The sequence below is a fragment of the Triticum dicoccoides genome, chromosome 4B, assembly GCF_002162155.2.
Source record: "Triticum dicoccoides isolate Atlit2015 ecotype Zavitan chromosome 4B, WEW_v2.0, whole genome shotgun sequence".
NCBI lineage: Eukaryota > Viridiplantae > Streptophyta > Magnoliopsida > Poales > Poaceae > Triticum > Triticum dicoccoides.
Window position 1 is genome coordinate 466622368 of NC_041387.1, and position 17829 is coordinate 466640196.

Genomic DNA, 17829 nt, shown 5'->3' on the forward strand with positions numbered 1-17829 from the left:
TTACTGTCGGGTACGCCGGACGTGTACCTCAGACTGGGTGAAGCCAAAAGCTAGTGTTCTTAAGGGAATATTCGGTCGGTGAACTAAAGATGTTTCTTACCTATTACAATACAAACCCCTAGATGTTTTATATACTGCGTCTCTATTCGCAGTTGGGACATGCACATTAATGCATGCGTACCCAGGGAAAGGAACCCTTAATGGAACTATTCTCCCTGGAAGATGTTTCTTACTATCCATGTAATATAAAAGCTAGTTGGGTACTTGTCTGTTCAAGCACTTATGACCCCTACGTCTAGTTTCCACGCGTACCCCGGTTTACATAACTAAGCGGGTATTCAGAAACACTCCAGACTGTTGGGTCCGGAGGCTGAAGCGAAAAGGTCCGCCATGACAAATGATTTACAATCCGGCTAGGGACAAAATATGTCAATTGAAGTACACAGTCACTTAGACCCACATACTTATTCTTCTATACCATCCAACAGGCTGTCTAGCCTACAATCTTGTTGGGAATACTTTGCGGCTAATCCTACCTAGTCATATACCAGACTAACGGGAATCTCTTTCCCATCTGACCCTACAGGTCCGACCAGGGCCATGTGATTCGGATCGAGCTTGGGGTACCGTGTTTTCACCATGGCCCAAGCTTCTGTCGCACCTTGTCGACAGGCAGATATCTTCCATAAACAGAAGTGCCGCCGTGCTCCCTTGAGCAGCTCTACAAGCTCCCCCATGCTTCCTGGCAGGGAGGCGGATGGCCACAAGGCCTGGGAAATACCCTGCATCACCTGCCGAACTTGTTCGTGCAGTTGCGAAAGCTCTTGCAGAAGATCGCATGCGAATCCGGGCATCCCCTCTTTGGGACGACTAGTCAGTATACCTACAGACATAACTCTGTTAGCCCGTTTCTTCGCCGAACTGTATAAAGGTTCGTTTGAGCACATACTAAAAATGTCGCGTTGAAGCCTCTTATTCTCCTTCACGGAGTCAGCAAGCTGGGCTCGAACATCTTTCAATTTCACGCCCAGTCGGGTATTGGCATCCTGGAGATCGTTTTTCTCTCGCCTGACCCGTGTAAGTACACGCTCGTCGGCCTCTAGTTGTCATTGCGCTCGTTGTTCATCCTCTTGTAGGATCTCCGGATTCACTCCGGGATTACCTGCGGAATCTATTGTTAGATCTGCAAACCTGCCGAATACTAAATGGTACACGTAATTACTTTTTTATCGATCAAGAAAAATATTACCAGATGAGGCCTTCTTGGATTCCTCCATTTCGGCAGTTGCGGCCCTTAGCCAGGCTTTGCACTCCTCCAGCTCTTGAGACAAATGGGTGTTCTTCTCTGTAAGAACATATTCATACAATGATCCTTAAATCAGTTGTGCCAACTGTTTCAAGTCTCAGGGGCTACTGATATACATAATTATCAGTTTTTTCTTACCCGTATATCCTTTAAATACTGGTCTGTGGCTCTAGCAAGCCCATCTTGAGCAGCTCAGATGTACGCGTCTCCCGAGTTGAAGGCATTGAACGCCTCTTCGGAGAAGTTAGGGTCGTGGAGTGCGTCCCGCTGACGCCGATGATTCATAGCGCTCTCCACTTTGGAATTTGTAGCAGATATTCTATCTGCATCATCCGTAGGAGGACCGCCGGTGTCGTCTCAACATCAGCCTCCACCCTCGAGGTCAGTTCTGGAGTCCGGCTGGTAGAGGCGTGACAGGAAGGATCCCCAGATACAGTCCGGCGGATACTCTTTCTGCCAAGACACAGTGGACATTGTTATATTTTAAAGCTGACAATCACGGAGCATGTTTCAAATCATACCTCTTCGATGGCGGCTCGATCCTGTTCGCTTTCCTTTTAAGCCTACGCGGCTTGGGCGCCCCTTGTTGGTGAGTTGCCGCGGGTTCGGCACGGCGCCCAGATGGCCTTCCCTATAAAGCACAGTACATGTGCGGTGGGTAAGGCGTAAAGAGGGGATCCTTTTCGGAAGTTAGGACTCCTGTTTTACTTACATATGATGCAGGGAGTAGGCCAGGATGGTCGACATGATGGCCACCAAGGCACTGTCACAGCTTGCCTGGTAAAACATCCTGTCGACAAGCTCCACAAATACGTCCGGACCTCCTTCAAGACCGGGATCGAGGGTCCGGTTGTGGTCCTCTGGCTGTGGAGGCGGGCTGTGGACCTCCCTCAAGCTTTCCGCAGTTCCTATTATGGACTAGCAAGGTAAATATTTGTAATGAAAGACTGCGAGAATGAATAGAGTTGAGTAAAAGATAGCAACTCACCCAGCTAGGGGGGTTGTACATGGAAAATCCATCCCGTGGCTTAATGCGGATGAACTCCTCTTCTTCTCCTTTATACAAATCGGACAATATTTTCGCCAGAGCGGTGGTGCAGTCTGGACCTTTCCAATCGCAGCGGGTGGCATCGTCTTCTCCATTGAAGTGCCACATGGGATGTCCCCGATACTAGAGTGGCTGCACCCCCCGCATTATGCATATTGACATAACCTTGATTATTGTCAATCTAGATTTGGCAAGCGTCTTTATCCTGCCCATCAGTTGGAGGACCTCTCTGCTATCTTCCTCCTTGGGGCTCCAGGGACGCCAGCTTTGGCGTTTCTTCAGTGGGGCATTTGTGAACTCGGGAAGACCCATCCGGATAGGGTTAGGAAGGGAGACATCCTCTATGTAAAACCACTCAGAAGGCCAATCTTCGGATGTCTTCTTCGGAGTGCCGGACAGGTATCCGGTCTCGGCGATGGGCCATATCTCGGCTCCGTTGATAACCCACAAGTGTAGGGGATCGCAACAGCTTTCGAGGGTAAAGTATTCAACCCAAATTTATTGATTCGACACAAGGGGAGCCAAAGAATATTCTTGAGTATTAGCAGTTGAGTTGTCAATTCAACCACACCTGGATAACTTAGTATCTACAGCAAAGTATTTAGTAGCAAAAGTGGTATGATAATAAAGGTAACGGTAGCAAAAGTAAAGATAAATGTTTTTGGGTTTTTGTAGTAGTTGTAACAGTAGCAACAGAAAAGTAAAAAAGCGAAGAACAATATATGAAAAGCTCGTAGGCAATGGATCAGTGATGGATAATTATGTCGGATGCAATTCCTCATGCAATAGTTATAACATAGGGTGATATAGAACTAGCTCCAATTCATCAATGTAATGTAGGCATGTATTCCGTAAATAGTCATACGTGCTTATGGAAAAGAACTTGCATGACATCTTTTGTCCTACCCTCGCGTGGAAGCGGGGTCCTAGCGGAAACTAAGGGATATTAAGGCCTCCTTTTAATAGAGAACCGGAACAAAGCATTAGCACATAGCTCCTCAAACTACGGTCATCACCGAGAAGTATCCCGATTATTGTCACTTCGGGGTTGTCGGATCATAACACATAATAGGTGACTATAGACTTGCAAGATAGGATCAAGAACACACATATATTCATGAAAACATAATAGGTTCAGATCTGAAATCATGGCACTCGGGCCGTAGTGACAAGCATTAAGCATAGCAAAGTCATAGCATAATTAATCTCACAACATAGTGGATACTAGGGATCAAACCCTAACAAAACTAACTTGATTACATGGTAAATCTCATCCAACCCATCACCGTCCAGCAAGCCTACGATGGAATTACTCATGCACGGCGGTGAGCATCATGAAATTGGTGATGGAGGATGGTTGATGATGACGACGGCGACGAATCCCCCTCTCCGGAGCCCCCAACGGACTCCAGATCAACCCTCCTGAGAGAGATTAGGGCTTGGCGGCAGCTACATGTCGTAAAACGCAATGAAACTTTCTCTCTGATTTTTTTCTCCCCAAATGTGAATATATGGAGTTGGAGTTGAGGTCGGTGGAGGTCCAGGGGGCCCACAGATAGGAGGGCGCACCCTAGGGGGGCGCCCCCCTATCTCGTGGACAGCCTGTGGGCCCCCTGGTCTTGATTCTTTCGCCAAAAATTCTTATTAATTCCAAAAAGTGCCTCCGTGGATTTCCAGGACATTCCGAGAACTTTTCTTTTCTACACATAAAACAACATCATGGCAGTTCTGCTGAAAACAGCGTCAGTCCGGGTTAGTTTCATTCAAATCATGCAAGTTAGAGTCCAAAACAAGGGCAAAAGTGTTTGGAAAAGTAGATACGTTGGAGACGTATCAACTCCCCTAAGCTTAAACCTTTGCTTGCCCTCAAGCAATTCAGTTGATAAACTGAAAGTGATAAAGAAAAACTTTTGCAAACTATATTTGCTCTTGTTGTTGTAACATGAAAAGCCAGCATTCAAGTTTCAGCAAATATTATAAACTAACCATACTCACAATAACACTTAGGTCTCACAATTACTCATATCAATAGCATAATCTGCTAGCGAGCCATAATAATAAAACTCGGATGACAACACTTTCTCAAAACAATCATAACATGATATAGCAAAATGGTATCTCGCTAGCCCTTTCTGAGACCGCAAAACATAAATGCAGAGCACCTTTAAAGATCAAGGACTGACTAAACATTGTAATTCATGGTAAAAGAGATCCAGTCAAGTCATACCCAATATAAACCAATAGTAATGAATGCAAATGATAGTGTGCTCTCCAGTGGGTGCTTTTAATAAGAAGGGTGATGACTCAACATAAAAGTAAATAGATAGGCCCTTCGTAGAGGGAAGCAGGGATTTGTAGAGGTGCTAGATCTCGATTTTAAAATAGAGATTGATTAATATTTTGGGCGGCATACTTTCGCTGTCAATGCAACAACTATGAGATGACTGTATCTTCCATACTAAATGCATTATAGGCAGTTCCCAAACAGAATGGTAAATGTTTATACTCCCCCAACCACCAACAAGCATCAATCCATGGCTTGCTCGAAACAACGAGTGACTCCAACTAACAACAACCCTGGGGGAGTTTTGTTTAATTATTTTGATTTGCTTTGATCTTTTTGGATCATGGGACTGGGCATCCCGGTTACCGGCCCTTTCTCATGAATGAGGAGCGGAGTCCACTCCTCTTGAGAATAACCCACCTAGCATGGAAGATATAGGCAGCCCTAGTTGTAACATGAGCTGCTCGAGCATACAAAACAGAATTTCATTTGAAGGTTTGGAGTTTGGCACATACAAATTTACTTGGAATAGCAGGTAAATACCGCATATAGGTAGGTATAGTGGACTCATATGGAACAACTTTGGGGTTTAAGGAGTTTGGATGCAGAAGCAGTATTCCCGCTTAGTACGGGTGAAGGCTAGCAAAAGACTGGGAAGCGACCAACTGAGAGAGCGCCAACAGTCGTAAACATGCATTGAAATTAATTCACACCGAATACAAGCATGAGTAGGATATAATCCACCATGAACATAAATATCATGAAGGCTATGTTGATTTGATTCAACTACATGCGTGAACATGTGCCAAGTCGAGTCACTCAATTCATTCAAAGGAGGATACCATCCCATCATACCACATCATAATCATTCTAATAGCATGTTGGCACGCAAGGTAAACCATTATAACTCATAGCTAATCAAGCATGGCACAAGCAACTATAATCTCTAAATGTCATTGCAAATATTTTTACTTCATAATAGCTGACTCAGAAACGATGAACTCATCATATTTACAAAAACAAGAGAGGTCGAGTTCATACCAGCTTTTCTCATCCCAATAAGTCCAACATATATCGTCATTATTGCCTTTCACTCGCACGAACGAACGATGTGTATAATAATAAGAGTGCACGTGCATTGGACTAAGCTGGAATCTGTAAGCATTCAACTCAAGAGATAAGACAAGTAATATGGGCTCTAAATTAAATAAACAATCATGCATATAGGAGCCATTAAGCATTTTCAATATGGTCTTCTCGACCCCCAAAGGAAAGAAAAGAAAATAAAACTATTTACACAGGAAAGCTCCCAACAAGTAAGAAGAAGAACTAGAAATCTTTTTGGGTTTTCATTTTAACTTCTACTACAAGCATGGAAATTAAACTAACTAATTTTTTAAGGTTTACCAAACACACAAGAAGAAAACTAGAAAAAGAAATTTAAACTAACATGGATAATACAATGAAAGAGTATGAGCACCGAGGACTAGTGTGTGAACATGAATGTAAAGTCAGTCAAAAATACGTACTCCCCCAAGCTTAGGCTTTTGGCCTAAGTTGGTCTAGTACCAAGGACCGCCTGGCTGATATCCATAAGTGAAACCGGGGTTGTACTGAGATGCAGCGCCAACCGCCTCCTGAGCTGCAGCGTGTTGGCGAGCTGCCTCCACTCCCCTCTCGTATTCAGCTGCTTCCTCCCTGGTGACAACATATCTTGCTTTTGCCTGATAATCAAAAAGGTAGGGAGCAGGAAGAGTAACAGGGACGACGTTGCATCTGTCATAGATTAGTCGATAATGGAGGAATTGTTCATTCCTTTCAAGAAAATGAGGACTAAACATAGCTTCTTTATCCAAATAAACAGGAGGTAAAATCATATCCCCCTCTCGTGGGGCTATATTAAGATAATTAGCCACACGGGTTGCATAAATTCCTCCAAATAAATCTCCCTTTCTACTATTATTCTGTAACCTACGTGCAACTATTGCCCCCAAGTTATAACCTTTATAACCTGACACAACACTCTTGAGGACACAAATATCAGGGACACACATGTGACATGCTTCGTCCTTACCGTTAATGCATCTACCAATAAAGAGAGCAAAATAATGTATAGCAGGAAAATGAATGCTCCCTATGGTAGCTTGTGCTATGTCCCTAGATTCTCCCATAGTAATACTAGCAAGGAAATCTCTAAATTCAGATTTGTGAGGATCATTAATATTACCCCACTGCGGGAGTTTGCAAGCAGTTGTAAAATCCTCTAAATCCATGGTATAAGATGTATCATAAATATCAAACATGACACTAGGAGAATTACGCTTACAGTTATATTGGAACCTCCAAACAAAGGAATCAGTCAATTGATAGTACTGAGGACACTTATCTTGTAAGAAGTCCTCCAGCTCGGCATTATGCACATATGCGTCAAATTCCTCCTCGAAGCCTGCTTCGACCATAAAATCATCGGATGGCCACTCACAAGCTCGTACATTTGCGTCCCTCGGCAATTCAACATCTTGCTCACGTATAGAATCCTTGGCCCTTTCTTTGCCGAGGAGCCACCTTGGTACATTCTTCTAAGCATAATTCTTTTTCTGAAAATTTCTGAAATTTTAGTAACTTCGAAATAAAAGTGAATAAAATTTAACAAGATTGGTAGCAACTACTCCTACAAGTGCCTAGAGCCTATATCATGCATTGGAATTGCTTGGGACCTCAAAAATTTAACATGCAAGCTCAAGAACATGGTCACCTATGCAGCAAAAATTTGCAATGAATAAAGCACTAGAACAAAAACTAATTGGACCAATGGAGGAGTCACATACCAAGCAACAATCTCCCAAAGCAGGTTTGTGAATGGAGCTTTGAGCAAGGAGATCGAAAATCGCAGCAAAAAGAGCTAGAACTCGTGCTTGAGCTGGATGGGGATTTTTTTGGGTAGAAGATGAAGTGTGTGGGTGCTGGCATAAGTGGAGGGGGGCCACCAGGGCCCCACGAGATAGGGGGCGCGCCCTATAGGGGGGGGGGCTCCACTCTCGTGGCCTGGTGCTTGCCCCTCCTGCAGTGTTTTCAGTGCCTAAAATCCTCAAATATTCTAGAAAAAATCATACTAAATTTGCAGGGCATTTGGAGCACTTTTATTTTTGGACTATTTTTCAATGCACAGATAATTCAGAAAACAGACGGATAATACTATTTTTGCTTTATTTAATCTAAATAACACAAAGTAAAAAGAGGGTACAGAAGGTTGTGCCTTCTAGTTTCATCCATCTCATGATCATCAAAATGAACCCACTAACAAGGTTGATCAAGTCTTGTTAACAAACTCATTCTGAATAACACGGAACCGGAGAAATTTCAAATAACACTAAGTTACCTCAACGGGGATATGAAAATCCCCAACAATAAGAATATCATACTTTTTCTTGACAGTAGGGAGAGGAAATTCAAAACCTCCAAAAATGATAGTTGGAACTTTTTCAATAGAATTTATGCTATGAACTTGAGATTGTTCCTCGGAAAGTGTACCGTATGCTCATTACCATTAACATGAAAAGTGACATTGCCTTTGTTGCAATCAATAACAGCCCCTGCAGTATTAAGAAAAGGTCTACCAAGGATAATAGACATACTATCGTCCTCGGGAATATCAACAATAACAAAGTCCGTTAAGATAGTGACATTTGCAACCACAACAGGCACATCCTCACAAATACCGACAGGTATAGCAGTTGATTTATCAGCCATTTGCAAAGATATTTCAGTAGGTATCAACTTATTCAATTCAAGTCTACGATATAAAGAGAGAGGCATAACACTAACACCGGCTCCAAGATCACATAAAGTAGTTCTAACATAATTTCTTTTAATGGAGCATGGTATAGTTGGTACACCCCTTCTAACTTGCTTGACACACTGATGGACCTTGACACACTGATGGTTCCAATGCGGCCGACTCACTCACCTGCCGCCCTTTAGTAGGAATCTGAAGAGGAAGGAGCCTTAGCTGCTTCTATTCTATGCAATTCTCTTCTCATCCCTGCGCCTGCTCGGCACATAAACTAACAATCCTGCTACTTCTCCTTACAACAACTGCTGAAGCTGAGAGGCTAGGGGACTCGGGTCAGGGCGGGATGAGTGCTGCTATACGGATCTCCAAGTTTCTTTGGTATTCCACCCTTAAAAGTGTAATTAGCAAGCATGGTGGAAATTTCAGCTTCCAGTATCTTTCTTTTATTTGTGATGATATCCTTCATATACTTAGCATAAGGATTTACTTTAAGCATATATGTTAAGCGCATACGTAAGAAAATAGGTCTAATCATTTCAGCAAAGCGCTCAAAATCCTCATCTTTACCGTGGATGGTTTAGGAGGAAAGGGCATGGGTTTCTGAACCCATGGTTCTCTTTCTTTACCGTGCTTCCTAGCAACAAAATCTCTCTTATCACAATGTTGATTCTTTGATTGTGGGTTATCAAGATCAACAGCACGTTCAATTTCTACATCATTGTTTTTGCTAGGTTGAGCATCAATATGAACATTATCATTAACATTATCACTCGGTTCATGTTCATCACCTGATTGTGTTTCAGCATCAGAGATAGAGATATCATTGGGATTTTCAGGTGTGTCTACAGTAGGTTCACTAGAAGCATGCAAAGTTCTATCGTTTTTCTTTTTCTTCTTTTTAGAAGAACTAGGTGCCTCTAAATTATTTCTCTGAGAATCTTGCTCGATTCTCTTAGGGTGGCCTTTGGGATACAAAGGTTCCCGAGTCATTCTACCAGTTCTAGTAGCCACTCTAATAGCAAAGTCATTTTTATTATTTAATTCATCAAGCAAATCATTCTGAGCTTTAAGCACTTGCTCAGCTTGAGTAGCAACCATAGAAGCATATTTGCTAACAAGGTGACGTTAATCTTTAACTCTAGCCAGATTATCGCTTACACGTCCTATCTCAAAAGCATTATTCTTTAACTCTCTACCAACATAAGCATTAAAACTTTCTTGTCTAGCCATAAAGTCATCAAATCATCTAAGCATGGCTATGAAATTTAGTAGAGGGAATTTCAACTTTATCATATCTATAGAGAGAATTTACCTTTACTACCTGTGTCGGGTTATCAAGAAAATATGGTTCTTCAGGCGGTATATTAAGACCATGTATTTCTTCAATAGGTGGTAAATTCTTAACATCTTTAGCTTTAATACCTTTTTCTTTCATTGATTTCTTTGCCTCTTGCATATCTTCAGGACTGAGAAATAAAACACCTCTCTTCTTCGGAGTGGGTTTAGGAATAGGCTCAGGAGTTGGCTCAATTGGTTCAGGAATTACTTCAGGAATTGGCTCGGGAAGAGTCCAATTATTTTCATTAGTCAACATATTATTCAATAATATTTCAGCTCCATCGACTAGTCTTTCCCTGAAAACACAACCAGCACAACTATCCAAGTAGTCCTTGGAAGCATCGGTTAGTCCATTATAAAAGATATCAAGTATTTCATCTTTCTTAAGAGGATGATCAGGCAAAGCATTAAGTAACCGGAGAAGCCTACCCAAGCTCGTGGGAGACTCTCTTCTTTGATTTGCACAAAGTTATATATTTCCCATAAGGCAGCTTGTTTCTTATGAGCAAGGAAATATTTAGCAGAGAAGTAATAAATCATATCCTGGGGACTACACACACAACCAGGAGCAAGAGAATTATACCAAGTCTTAGCATCACCCTTTAATGAGAACGGAAATATCTTAAGGATATATAAATAGCGAGACTTCTCATCATTAGTAAATAGGGTGGCTATATCATTCAACTTGGTAAGATGTGACACAACCATTTCAGATTCAAGGCCATAAAAAGGATCATATTCAACTAAAGTAATAATCTCAGGATCAACCGAGAATTCATAATTCTTATCAGTAACACAAATAGGTGAAGTAGCAAAAGCAGGGTCAGGTTTCATTCTAGCATTAAAAGATTGCTGCTTCCATTTAGCTAATAATTTCTTAAGATCATATCTATCATTGCAAGCAAAGATTTCCCTAGCAGCTTCTTCATTCATAACATAACCCTTAGGAACAATAGGTAATACATAATCATTGGGAGAACCTTCATCGTCACTATCATCAATAATAGCATCATTAATATTTTCATTCCCCCTAACTCTAGCAAGTTGTTCATCAAGAAATTCACCTAATGGCAAAGTAGTATCAAGCATAGAGGTAGTTTCATCATTCATAGCAGAAGTGGCATCATTAATAACATGCGACATATCGGAATTCATAGCAGTAGCAGGTTTAGGTGTCGCAAGCCTACTAATAACGGAAGTAGAATCTAGTGCAAGGCTAGATGGCAGTTCATTACCTCCCCTCGTAGTTGAGGGTAAAATAGTAGTTCAGTCGTCTTTCAAGTTCTTCATAGTGATCAACAGATATAAATCCCAAGTGACTCAGAGGATAGAGCTATGCTCCCCGGCAATGGCGCCAGAAATTAGTCTTGATAACCCACAAGTATAGGGGATCGCAACATCTTTCGAGGGTAAAGTATTCAACCCAAATTTATTGATTCGACACAAGGAGAGCCAAAGAATATTCTTGAGTATTAGCAGTTGAGTTGTCAATTCAACCACACCTGGATAACTTAGTATCTGCAGCAAAGTATTTAATAGCAAAAGTGGTATGATAATAAAGGTAACGGTAGCAAAAGTAAAGATAAATGTTTTTGGGTTTTTGTAGTAGTTGTAACAGTAGCAACGGAAAAGTAATTAAGCGAAGAACAATATATGAAAAGCTCGTAGGCAATGGATCAATGATGGATAATTATGCCAGATGTGATTCCTCATGCAATAGTTATAACATAGGGTGATATAGAACTAGCTCCAATTCATCAATGTAATGTAGGCATGTATTCCGTAAATAGTCATACGTGCTTATGGAAAAGAACTTGCATGACATCTTTTGTCCTACCCTCGCGTGGAAGCGGGGTCCTAGTGGAAACTAAGGGATATTAAGGCCTCCTTTTAATAGAGAACCGGAACAAAGCATTAGCACATAGCTCCTCAAACTACGGTCATCACCGAGAAGTATCCCGATTATTGTCACTTCGGGGTTGTCGGATCATAACACATAATAGGTGACTATAGACTTGCAAGATAGGATCAAGAACACACATATATTCATGAAAACATAATAGGTTCAGATCTGAAATCATGGCACTCGGGCCCTAATGACAAGCATTAAGCATAGCAAAGTCATAGCAACATCAATCTCAGAACATAGTGGATACTAGGGATCAAACCCTAACAAAACTGATTACATGGTAAATCTCATCCAACCCATCACCGTCCAGCAAGCCTACGATGGAATTACTCACGCACGGCAGTGAGCATCATGAAATTGGTGATGGAGGATGGTTGATGATGACGACGGCGACGAATCCCCCTCTCTGGAGCCCTGAACGGACTCCAGATCAGCCCTCCCGAGAGAGATTAGGGCTTGGCGGCAGCTCCGTATCGTAAAACGCGATGAAACTTTCTCTCTGATTTTTTCTCCCCGAACGTGAATATATGGAGTTGGAGTTGAGGTCGGTGGAGCTCCAGGGGGCCCACAAGATAGGAGGGCGTGCCCTAGGGGGGCGCCCCCTGTCTCGTGGACAGCCTGTGGCCCCCCTGGTCTTGATTCTTTCACCAAAAATTCTTATTAATTCCAAAAAGTGCCTCCGTGGATTTCCAGGACATTCTGAGAACTTTTCTTTTCTACACATAAAACAACATCATGGCAGTTCTGCTGAAAACAGCATCAGTCCGGGTTGGTTTCATTCAAATCATGCAAGTTAGAGTCCAAAACAAGGGCAAAAGTGTTTGGAAAAGTAGATACGTTGGAGACGTATCATCCGCCCAATTGGTATATTGATCCCTCCTGATTGCGAGGGACGAGGCAGAACAGCTTTTTCCATAGCTCGAAATGAGCTTCACAGCCCAGAAATAGCTCACAAAGGGCGACATAACCTGCGATGTGCAGGATGGAGGCAGGAGTGAAGTTGTGCAGCTGGAGGCCATAATACTCCAGGAGCCCGCGGAGGAACGGATGGATTGGAAATCCGATGCCCCTTAGAAGGTAAGGGACAAGGCATACTCGCTCCCCCCTGGATGGGTTGGGAAAACCCTCCGCTTGCTCCCTGCCATCAAAAGTAGCTAATCCGGCTCGGACGGGGACAAGGTATGCAGGTGGGAGAAACCCCTGGGTCTGCAACTCCAGCAATTGGCCATGGGATACGGTACACTTCTCCCAATCGCCTGTCTTAGCGCTATGGGAGCGAGAGGAGGAGCTGTGGTGGCCGGCCATGATGGGATGGTTTTTTCGGGCGCGCTCTGATGAATCCTTGCTTGGGGAAGATGGTGTGATTTGGATCTGAGGATCCCCATCTCATTAATAGATGATTTACTTAGATGGTCAGGGTGGCAAGTGTAAAAATGCCCCGGCTTCTCGCATTCGCTCGACACATGGAGACTGACATTATTAAGGTGCAGAAGCTGATGAGTGCAACATTAAATGGGAAGCCGGACACTGCTAGTTACAACAGGTACTCTGGAGAATTTGGAGAAGAACCCGCCTTGCAATGCCAAGGACAATCTGCGCGCCAGACTCATCGTCGTTGAAGCCTGGTTCATGGGCTACTGAGGGAGTCCTAGATTAGGGGGTCCTCGGACAGCCGGACTATATGCTTATGCCGGACTGTTGGACTATCAAGATACAAGATTGAAGACTTCGTCCCGTGTCCGGGTGGGACTCTCCTTTGCGTGGAAGGCAAGCTTGGGAATTCGGATATGTAGATTCCTTTCTCTGTAACCGACTCTGTGTAACCCTAGCCCCCTCTGTTGTCTATATAAACCGGAGGGTTTAGTCCGTTGGACGAGAACAATCATAAGCATAGGCTAGCTTCTAGGGTTAGCCTCTACAATCTCGTGGTAGATCAACTCTTGTAATACTCATATCATCAAGATCAACCAAGAAGGAAGTAGGGTATTACCTCCATAGATAGGGCCCGAACCTGGGTAAACATTGTGTCCCCCGCCTCCTGTTACCATTAGCCTTAGACGCACACTTCGGGACCCCCTACCCGAGATCCGCCGGTTTTGACACCGGCAGGTGTATGGTACCGGCAAAAGTTGCACGGCACAAGAGAGGCTAGCAATGGTGGAAGGGTGAGAGTGCGTATAATCCATGGACTCAACATTAGTCATAAAGAACTCATATACTTATTGCAAAAATCTATAAGTTATTGAAACAAAGTACTACACGCATGCTCCTAGGGGGATAGATTGGTAGGAAAAGACCATCGCTCGTCCTCGACCGCCACTCATAAGGAAGACAATCAATAAATAAATCATGCTCCAACTTCATCACATAACGGTCCACCATACGTGCATGCTACGGGAATCACAAACTTTAAAACAAATATTCCTCAAATTCACAACTACTCAACTAGCATGACTCTGATATCACCATCCTCATATCTGAAAACAATTATCAAGTATCAAACTTCTCATAGTATTCAATGCACTTCATGTGAAAGTTCAAAGCAAATTACCATGCTGTTTAAGACTCTCAAAATAATATAAGTGAAGCATGAGAGTTCATCTATTTCTACAAAGTAAAACCACCACCGTGCTCTAAAAGGGTATAAGTGAAGCACTAGAGCAAATGACAAACTACTCCGAAAGATATAAGTGAAGATCAATGAGTAGTTAAATAATTATGTAACTATGTTAAGAATCTCTAACATTTAATAATTTCAGATCTTGGTATTCTATTCAAACAGAAAGCAAAACAAAATAAAACAAAATAATGCTCCAAGCAAAACACATATCATGTGGTGAATAAAAATATAGCTCCAAGTAAAGTAACCGATGAACGAAGACGAAAGAGGGGATGCCATCCGGGGCTTACCCAAGCTTAGGCTCTTGGTTGTCCTTGAATATTGCCTTGGGGTGCCTTGGTCATCCCCAAGCTTAGGCTCTTGCCACTCCTTATTCCATAGTCCATCGAAGCTTTACCCAAAACTTGAAAACTTCACAACACAAAACTCAACAGAAAACTCGTAAGCTCTGTTAGTATAAGAAAATAAATCACCACTTAGGTACTGTTATGAACTCATTCTAAATTCATATTGGTGTAATACCTACTGTATTACAACTTCTCTATGGTTCATACCCTCCGATATTACTCATAGATTCATCAAAATAAGCAAACAACACAATGAAAACAGAATCTGTCAAAAACAGAACAGTCTGTAGTAATCTGTATCATTCGAATACTTCTGTAACTCCAAAAATCCTACAAAATTAGGAAAGCCTGAGCAATTTGTGTACCAATCCAGAGAAAAAATAATCATATCAAAATCACGTTTCTGTGAATTATCAAAACTAATTTACTGTGCGCAAAAGTTTCTGATTTTCAGCAGGATCAACACAACTATCACCGTAAGCTATCCTAAAGGTCTTACTTGGCACTTTATTGAAACAAAAGCTATAAAACATGATCACTACAGTAGCATAATCATATGAACACACAAAAATAGTAGGGGTAAATATTGGGTTGTCTCCCAACAAGCGCTTTTCTTTAATGCCTTTTAGCTAGGCATGATGATGACAATGATGCTCACATAAAAGATAAGAATTGAAACATAACGGGAGCATCATGAAGCATATGACTAGCACATTTAATCCTAACTCACTTCCTATGTATAGAAATTTTGTGAGCAAACAACTTATGGGAACAAGAATCAACTAGCATAGGAAGGTAAAACAAGCATAGCTTCAAGATTTTCAACACATAGAGTGGAAACTTGATATTATTGCAATTACTACAAGCATATATTCCCCCCTCATAATAATTTTCAGTAGCATCATGAATGAATTCAACCATATAACCAGCACCTAAAGCATTCTTTTCATGATCTACTTGCATATAAATTTTACTACTCTCCACATAAGCAAATTTATTCTCATCAATAGTAGTGGGAGCAAACTCAACAAAATAAATATCATGTGAAGCCTAATCGAATGGAAAATTAAAATCATGATGACAAGTTTCATGGTTATCTTTATTCTTTATAGCATACACGTCATCACAATAATAATCAAAAATAGGAGGCTGTAGCGACCCGACCTCAAACGGTCAAGTCTCTGTGCTTCAGTGTCATCCCTGGATCAGTAATGCTGACACGCATAGTACTCAAAGGATTTATAACAGAGTAGCAATCACACACTTATTACATCGAATGTCTCAAAAGAGAACTTATTACAATAATATGGCTTAAGGCCATCTAATGCGATAACAACGGAAGGCTTGGAAGATAAAGTGGGTCCATCAACTCCAACGGCATAGCTGAGCTGCACGACAACGACCTAACGAACCTTACTCCTCGTTTGAAAAGTCTGCAACATAATATGTTGCAGCCCGAAAACGGGTCAGCACATGGAATATGCTGGCAATATAACACAGTAGAGCGAGAACAGAATAATGCTATCACTACATGCATATTTGGCTGGTGGAAAGCTCTATGGTTGTAGTTTTGTGAAAAGCAAATTTTTCCCTACAACAAAGGAATACATTTTATTTTAACTATCATGGTAGTTGAAACATTGAGAAGGTATAACCCCAACTCAATCCCAATTAAAGTAATTAACAACCCAACAATATTAATTAAGAGTGATGAGATACATGTGATAACCCAAGTACTAGATACTCAAGATTTGTCCATAACCGGGGACACAGCTAACCATGATTAGATTGTACACTCTTCAGAGGTTTGTGCACTTTTCCCCACAAGACTCGATCGCTTCCGTTGGATTTCTCGCATTGCACGGTGTTTGAGAAATGGATGACCAAGACATAGTCTTTCAGAAACATTAACTCCCTACTCCGGGTAGACCATACCAAACCTACAAAACCCACTACCTGCTGATCTACCTCTTCGAGAGCTTCACGTAACTTACTCAACTATGCTAGAGCCCATAATAGCTTGTGGCTGCACACGGAAGTTTCTAGCATGAATCATCTCAGTTCCCTTTAAGCCTGGGTGGCGGTCCATAGGAAGATCACACGGGTACCCCGGGATTTCCAAAAAAATATAGACAACACTAGGTTCCCCAGGTGCCTCAATCCACCCAGATGTGAATTTAAGTTGCCACCTTAAATAAACCATTAATTAACAATCTCACATCTGTCATGGAAACACTCAAACCCAAACCACGTCTACGAGCATAGCATGCCAATATAAGCAACGCGTAGAAGTAACTCCCAAGGGTTTGATAATAAACAGGGGAATAGGTTCTACCTCAACAACTACTTCCCAACCCACAAGTTAGTGACATCCTAATCATGCAATGTTTGAGGATTGAACTAATGCAATAAAAACTAGGTCTGAAAAGAGTATGATCAATGTGTTACTTGCCTTGCTGACGATCCGTGAATCCTAGAGACTCGTAGTAACACGCTTTGCACTCCGGGAATTCTATCGCAAACAAACAATAACATACATAAGCAACTAGCAAAGATGCACAAGCAAAACTTCAAATAAAAGAGGTTGACCAGAAAGTTCAACTTAAGAACTCTGGTTTGCAAAAAGAATCAAATCAAACGGAGCAACGAAACTCGAACAGCGAAAGAAACAAGATCCATTTACTAATCTAAACTAAGGTCAAATTTATAGTATCGAAATCTTGTTTAAGTTGATTAAACAGAAAGAGGGTCTTGAGACGAAACTCTAGGCATTTGAATCACCTGATTCCGACTAACGAGCGAAAAGATAAACAGAAACTAAGATCGGATCAGAAATCACGACTAAAAATAATCGCAGATAAATCTGATAAAAGAAAACTGACGAATAGACTAACGAACGAGCGTTCGTTATTTGTAACTAACGGAAGAAAACCGTTTGTTTAAACAAACGTATGGACGAACGTCCGCTAATTAGAAGAATCGAGAAAACCGACGAACCGATCTAAAAAAACCGAACTAGGGTTTCTAAAAAAATGATCGGTTTTTTATAAAACCGATGACTCGGTTCCGGCGAGGTGGCTCCGGCGGGGCGGGGTTGGGCGGCGGGGAGGCGGCTCGCGGGGTGGCAGGGCTCAGCGGTGGCGGCAAGCGGCGGCGGCAAGCGACGGCGGCGGCGCTCGACTGC